At 34.7% G+C, this 7,482-nt stretch overlaps 1 long non-coding RNA gene across 1 annotated transcript; it reads right to left on the minus strand.

Moving 5' to 3' along the window:
• Positions 1-315: 315 nt before the first annotated feature.
• On the minus strand, positions 316-7,482 carry LOC138891089 (uncharacterized). The gene is made up of 4 exons (XR_011407401.1): positions 7,224-7,482; positions 6,456-6,560; positions 5,276-5,442; positions 316-385 (listed from the first exon to the last, which is right to left on the minus strand). It is a non-coding gene; the product is annotated as an uncharacterized lncRNA (long non-coding RNA).

The following is a 7,482-nucleotide window of genomic DNA, read 5'->3' on the forward strand; positions in this document are numbered from 1 at the left end:
ATACCCGGCCGACTATAGCGCGGCTCGGTAGAGTAAAATAGATATATATATATAATGCATGCTCGACTCATGGAATCACGTTCTAACCCTTTCGGAGTGATGTAAGGTCATTGCACCTTCGATTAACATTATGGACATCCCTACCATCAATATGAACCTTAGTGGGATTTAAGGATCATACACACTTGTTTAGAATAACTTTATAAGGAAAGAACAACATGGACAACCTTAGTTTCTAGGAGTAGATCCGTTATGAATTAGCGTACCGTTTATGTTCATGTCACTTTAGATCATGCCAAAAGAAAGAATTAAGTGCCTTAACATACCTTAAACCCGTTGAGTCCTTAATCACTTCCAAGCAACTCTTCAAACAAGTCAACTCAATCTATCATAGTATAAGGAGATTCAAAATCAGTGCTGAGCAAAGGCTAAGTCTATAACTTAAGCTAGTAGCTCGTTTACGTAAATTTTGGCAGCATCTCCCTTGTAACAAGGGCCTCCTCCAATACCATATACAAACAACAATGACCAGAGCAATCCATCAATACATAATTATCAATATCAAGACACCATATAACAACAACAAGTCACAACTACATTACGACGAGCGGCAAGCTCCGATTGGAATCCGTATACCCCTTATCAATCCTTATAGACTTCTTACTTCAACATAAAAGTACCATTAACATAATAATGAAGTCATTAATCATGATTCCATCCTTATACCATATATTTATAACAAAGAAAATAATCCACAACTTCAATTATTCCCAACTAGCAACTTTATTCACTAGTTCATGTCTAGCCCATCCATTTAACTTAATAAACATCAAGATAACCTTAGGCACAAGTAGGAACACAATATAAATACCTCCTATAGTAACTTCAAGTCAAAATCCAAGTTATATTCAGTTTACAACAACCCTTAATAGCAATACAACACCATAGAAGTGACTTAAGCTAATCCAAGTATTATCTTGTAGTTTATCATCCTAACAACTTAACCAACATACAAGCAAGATTAAGCAACAATTAGTAGGCTGTTATACTCACCTTAGACAGCAGCAACAACTTGGAATTTCATCCAAATACAGCCCACAACAATCCTCAATGACAACACAACCTCAAAGAGGTGTTGTTCTTCACTAGAACTAAGTTTTGATGTTGAAATATGGTGTAATCACTTTGGAATCACTTCAAACCCTTGTGGTATATGTTTAGGAGGGTTAGGAGAAGTTTGGAGACGAATTTTAGTTGAAAAATGAGCAAAAATAGGCGTCCAAATCGTTTATAAATTGAAGTAGGTCAACCACCGCCTAAGTGGGTCCCATTGGGAGCTGCTTGCGCGGTCTCGCGAAAACGCGAATATCTCTCTACTCTAATGTCGTATTGACAAACGGTTTAATGAGTTAGAAACTAGACTCGTAGACCTTCAATTTGGTAGGTAGAACACCCATGATTCCAAGTATATTTGGAGAAATTCTCAGATACATTTGACCTAAATTTCAGCAAATTTATGAATGTAACTTGTGATGACCTTTGCCAACTCTTGTTCCACAACTTGCTTGCCTTCAAAATGTAGAAAATGAATATCATATGACTAAAATAACTCATAGAATAACCTCCTTATCATGTTAATAACCCTAGTCTCACCCCAAAGTATATGTTATAACATTCGAAACTTGTCGACTTTCGACGAAACTTATTTTCTTCAATTGGTTTAGCTTCTAAGATTTCCAACCCTCTTGGTACTCGTTATTCATGATCTTAAATATTTGTAACATCCAAGGTAACATAATTAACTTACTTTATTTGCTTCCAAATATAATCTCATTTCCGAGCTTACATCAATGACTTACGACATACTCTCACGTATGAAAACTTGGGGTGTAACAGATATGTCCCTCTACTATTATAAATAGTTTAAATAAGCCATCTATTATACTATTAGAGCATTAAATCCCCTGCCGTTATACTATTAAACATAAATACCCTTATTTTAATAGATGGGTCATGTGGAAACACCAAACTCATCCGGTTAGTTTTAATATAGATCCGACCCAAACCCATTACTCGACCCTAAAATACTAGACCTTTCACCCTTAATAATATGTGAACCCTAATTTGTTCACTCATTTTTGGTTCTAGCAATAGCAGCCCTCTATCCCTCCCTCTCTTCCACAACTGAAATGATATAACTTCTCATTCAATTTCATTGTTCTTCTTCGTTTATCTGATAGTCTTGGTTCAATGTCGAGTTCTAGTGTTACATCAAGAAGGAGGCGCTATTGTAGGGATATTGCGAACAACTTCACTTTGACGACTACAAAAAACCTCGAAAAGAGATTTTACAAGTGTGTTAAACCTGAAGTAAGTGTGAATTTTGTTTGTGATTCATTACTCGTCAATGTATTTAAAGTTTTATTTTTTCTACTCTTTAACATAGTTATTGATTGTATTTGTAAGAACGAGTCATGTGGATATTGAGAATGGCAAGACGAAGCCATCCCGGACAAAGCGTTGATAGTAATCAACGATTTCAAATCTAAATTAGATGCTGCCAATGTCAAAATCAGGATGTTGAATATGTTGTTGGATGCGTGCAAGCTTGAAAGGGACAAATTGAAGGAAAAAGTTGATGTTTTGGAGGCTATAAATGATGTTGAAGTGAATAAAGCAAGGGAGATGGAAGTGAAGGTGATGCAGATGAAGATATTCATTATGGTTGCATTTGCACTGTTAGTCGGATTTGTTGTGGCATTGTTGATAAAATGAATTTTGCATTTTGTGTAGTGCAGTAGGGTTTTGATGAAGTTAATTGTTGTAAAATCCAGATTTTCATGAATGTTTTGTGTTGGTCATCTTGGTTGTAATACCTTATATGGCATGTTAATGTCGATTTTAACGGAATATGGCACAAATATGGTCAGCTTGGTTTTAAAACCTTTCCTTTTCTGATTTATTGTATTGGTCGGCTTGGTTGTAATCAATATAGTTCTTCATATGGCATGTTAATGTCTAGTTTAACAAAATAATGTGGATTTTAACAGAAAAACTAGGCAGTTATGGCTCTAATGCAGTAAAAAACTGGAAAGTTCACTAACAATAAAAATTTAGGCATCCACTCTAATGCTGTAAATTCATTCTATGATGTAGTAATTACAAAACAAGAAGTTCTGCATATAGAACAACTTTAGAACAGAATATTGACCCTAATGCAGTTAAAAACTACGCAATTCACTAATAAAACTCTAATGCAGTAAATTCATCCTACATATCACTAATGCAGTAAAATCTTGGCAGTAATAGTCAATGCAATAATTACATATCAGAAATACTGTCAATGCAGTAATTACATATCACCAAAAATAGTAAAGTTAGTAGGTCAAACTGATGATTGGATGTCATACTATAATCCCAAAAACTAACACAACCTAAATCATACTATGACATCCAATTCAGTTACCAGTACCAATATTAACAGAACATTAAATAGGAGACTGTCATTAAGTTTGTAGTAATTACATCCCAAGATAAACACAATACTACATAGAACAACTTGATCATTTTCCTTTTCTTATCTTCAGCTTTCCAATCTCCAGTTTCCTTTGTTTTTCTAACTGAGTTGAAGTTGTAGCTACTTTACCCTTCCACATTAGGCCTGCTAGTGAATATAGAAGATCTGTGGGCTCACTAACACCAGTGTGATCACCAGTAAAGTTGATTGATCTTGTCCTAGCAGGTAAGTTTAACTGGTGACTCAGTTGAAGTCTTGTCTTGACTTCTGATATCACTATTGGCCTAACCACAACATCTTCATCATGTTCCATCTCTGGGAAATTCGAAACCATACTTAATTGATCAACTCTAGGTATAGGCATGAAGGTATATCCACTTTCCTGAGTTGGTTGAGTCATTTGTGGTGCTGAACAGTATATTTCATCTTCTGTTTCAGAATCCAACAAAGTTCTTGTCTTTTTCAAAGGTTGTTTTCCCTTGCTTAGCTACTTTCCCTTTGGTTGGTATTAAAAAACAAAGTTAGAAAACATAAATAGGTACAAGTTCAGCATATGTGCAAATTGTAGATTACTTGAGCGCAAGTTCTTGCATTATGGTTTAGTTATCCACATTTGCCACAAGTCATGACTCTACCTTTTCTGGATTGTGACCAGACTCCTTGCCTTTTAACTGCCTCATCCTTCTGCCTATCCCTCTTAACTTTTGTCCTGCCAGCCAACTTCACTAACTCTAGGGGATCCATTGCTTGTGATGGGTCAATTTTCCAAAAATATTTTCCTCTAACAGGTTGGAGCTTGTGTTTATAAGTAATTAGCAATGCCTCCAAACTATACCACCAGTGCATCTCTGTCAAATAGTCAACCCTGTTGTGAAGTATAGCTTTAATAGCATGAGGACATAGGATTCCTGTAAGGTCCCATGCCCTGCAGGTGCACTTCTTCATGCTTAAGTTGACATAATGCTTGTCAGACCCTTCACTAACTTCATATCCCCCTTCTCCATTGGAATTAATTTTACACACTTGAGCAATCTTCATGAATTCATTGTATAGTTTTAGGCTCTTTGGATTGCAATCATTACTCCATGTACTAGCTTCAACTTCATGTTTTGTCATCATGTTCATAACTTTGAGTCTAATGTCTTCCAACATCTTAATGATTGGCTTTTTCCTTGCTTCCAAAATCCATACTTGAAGGATTCAGTCAAATTGTTATCAATTGACTGATTCTTGCAAACTGTATCTAGATAAGCTCTGCACCAAGACTGTGGTGGGTACTTCAGTAAACTCTTTGTTGCATCCTTTTTTAACTCTCATAGCTTGCTTAGTTGGTCTTTGAAGTCTTCTTCATAAGTGCACCATGAACACCACCAAAGTAGTTTTTTGTTTTCCCCAGTATTGTATGTCTTACACCAGTTAGCCTCGATATGTCTAACACAAAACCTATGATGTGTTTGTGGTAGAACAGTTTTAATTGCATCAATTAATCCCTTTAACAAATTTAGAAACATTCAATTAGAAATTGACAGAAATAAAAACTGGACAGCATACAGTAAAGACAAAACAGAAAATTGTACAACAATAAATGATAGAAAACTGGACATCAATAGAAATAGCAAAAAACAAAAAGAGATGGACAAAAGTAGATCGACACAAAAACATTACTTAAGACTAGACATCAATAGAAATAGAAAAAAAGAAAGAGATGAAGACTTGACAGAAGTAGATGACAATAGAAAACAAATTCAGAAACATTACCTTTTGCATGTCTAGAGATCCCTGAAGCAACTGTAGGAACCAGTTCCAAGAATGCTTTGTCTCCTTATCAACAATTGCCCATGCCAAAGGATAACAATGATTTTGTGCATCCTATCCATCAGCAACTAGCAATTGACCCTTGGCTTTCACTTTTAAAAATGTGTCATCTACACCAATAAATGGTCTTAACCTTAACTTGAAACCCATATTCGTATCTTTGAAACAAACATACATCCTCAAAAATCTTCTTTTCTCATTTCAATTCCTTTTTTTGAAGTGTTAATCACTACATCACTTCCTGGATTACTCTCCCTCAATTCAATGGCATAAGAATCAAGTTTGTTGTACTTATCTGCAAAACTCCCATCTAAGGTTTCCAATATCATTCTTTTTGCCCTTTTACACTTTCCATGACTCACATTTAACTCAAAAATCCTTTTCAAATCAAGTATTATCTCTCTTACCTTATACTTAGGATTATTTTGTAGCTTTCCCTTAAAGTAATATGCAATGTTATTGAAATCAACAGTACTATTATCATATGCAGTGTCACAATTATGTTATGTTTCTAATGTCTTTACTGTAACCCCTGCATTACAATTTTTGAATATTAAACAAACAAAGGGACAACCCACAATGTATCTATACATGACCCTCCTTGTGTTACTCTTCCTCAATTTTAAGACTTTCTTGTTTGCTAGAGTATACAACTTCATAAATTTCCTAGCTTTTGGTATGTCCTTAAAGGCCATGACTTTATATATCTCCTCGTAATCATTCAGATTTTCAGTTATGTCTTTTTTTTGTTTTGAGTAAATGTAATGCATAATAATCATATCCTTCAGAATCATATCCCTCAAAATCAGAACTAGAGTCAGATCCTAATTCACTTAAGCTACAGTAAGTACCAGCCTCATCTAAACAAGGTTATTATTCACTATAATGTACAAGACTGGGAATACAATCAATAGGGGGATCACATTCATCCATGACATATAGGTTCACTACATGATATTCATTAGAAAGTAAGGATATCAACTGTCTAATCCCCACATCCCCTTCAACCTCATACAATTTACCAGAAGGTCCAGCAACTATAAGTTGTTGAACCTCTACAAACCCTAACCCAATTGTGAATTCATTGACTATATCTATATAAGAAAGCAAGTCTGAATCATACCCTAACCAAGTGTGCAGTTGATTCTTTGTGTACACAACTTTAGGAAGTATAACCCATTCACCTTCATTATTGAATATTAAATCAACTAAGACCATCTCCAATAATCTAGTAAATATAGCAAATAAGAATGATTAGCAAACAGTAAAAGAACCAATATAAGCTGAAAGTAACAAAAAAGGAATATTTATAGACAAAAAATGACATGTGAGATAGAGGGTCCCATGAATAAAGAAATACAACATGTACAAAAGAATTCACAAAAGGTTCAGCTTGGGGGCCACCCCTTCATAAAGAATTCACAAAGTGAGCAAACATGCACTTAATGAAGCAGTTGCATTCAAGGGTCCTACATTTAGGACAACCTTAGCTAATAAACAAAGAAAAGGCACTGAATCTCAGTCAACATCACAGAAAACTAAAGCATTTTTCCCATTATGATAAAAACAAATCATAATCCACTTAAGAAACCACCTTTGAGAAAAAATCCTAAATCAGAAGACAATAAATTTACCTTGATATATACCCATACGAATTTATTAGCATAACTGAAGCATGCAACCACTACAAATCAGAGCCACCTCAAAACTAAAACATGCAACAACTACAAGAAGACAAACTATAAAGTACATACATAAAAATAAATGATAATGCTTAGATGTAGTCTAAACTAAAACCCTAGACCACAAAAGTAAGAATAATATAACAAATAATCAGCAAAATCGATCAACAAATACAAAAATCAAGCAATTTAATGAAGAAAAAACAAACCTTTATAGTAAGATCATATGAAATCGGCAGTTTGGAGTCACCACTACCACTGGTCTCTTAGAGCTTCGAGAGAGTGAAAAGAAAAAGGAGAAATTGAGGTTAGGTCTGTGACAGTCGATATTTTAGAGAAGGGTCTAGTATTTTAGGGTCGGGTAATGGGTTGGGTCAGATCTATATTAAATCTAACTGGATGAGTTTGGTGTTGCCATGTGGCCCATCTTTAAAATAACGATATTTGTGTTCAATAGTATAACGGAGA

Source organism: Nicotiana sylvestris, chromosome 5 (genome assembly GCF_000393655.2).
Source record: "Nicotiana sylvestris chromosome 5, ASM39365v2, whole genome shotgun sequence".
Classification (NCBI taxonomy): Eukaryota; Viridiplantae; Streptophyta; class Magnoliopsida; order Solanales; family Solanaceae; genus Nicotiana; species Nicotiana sylvestris.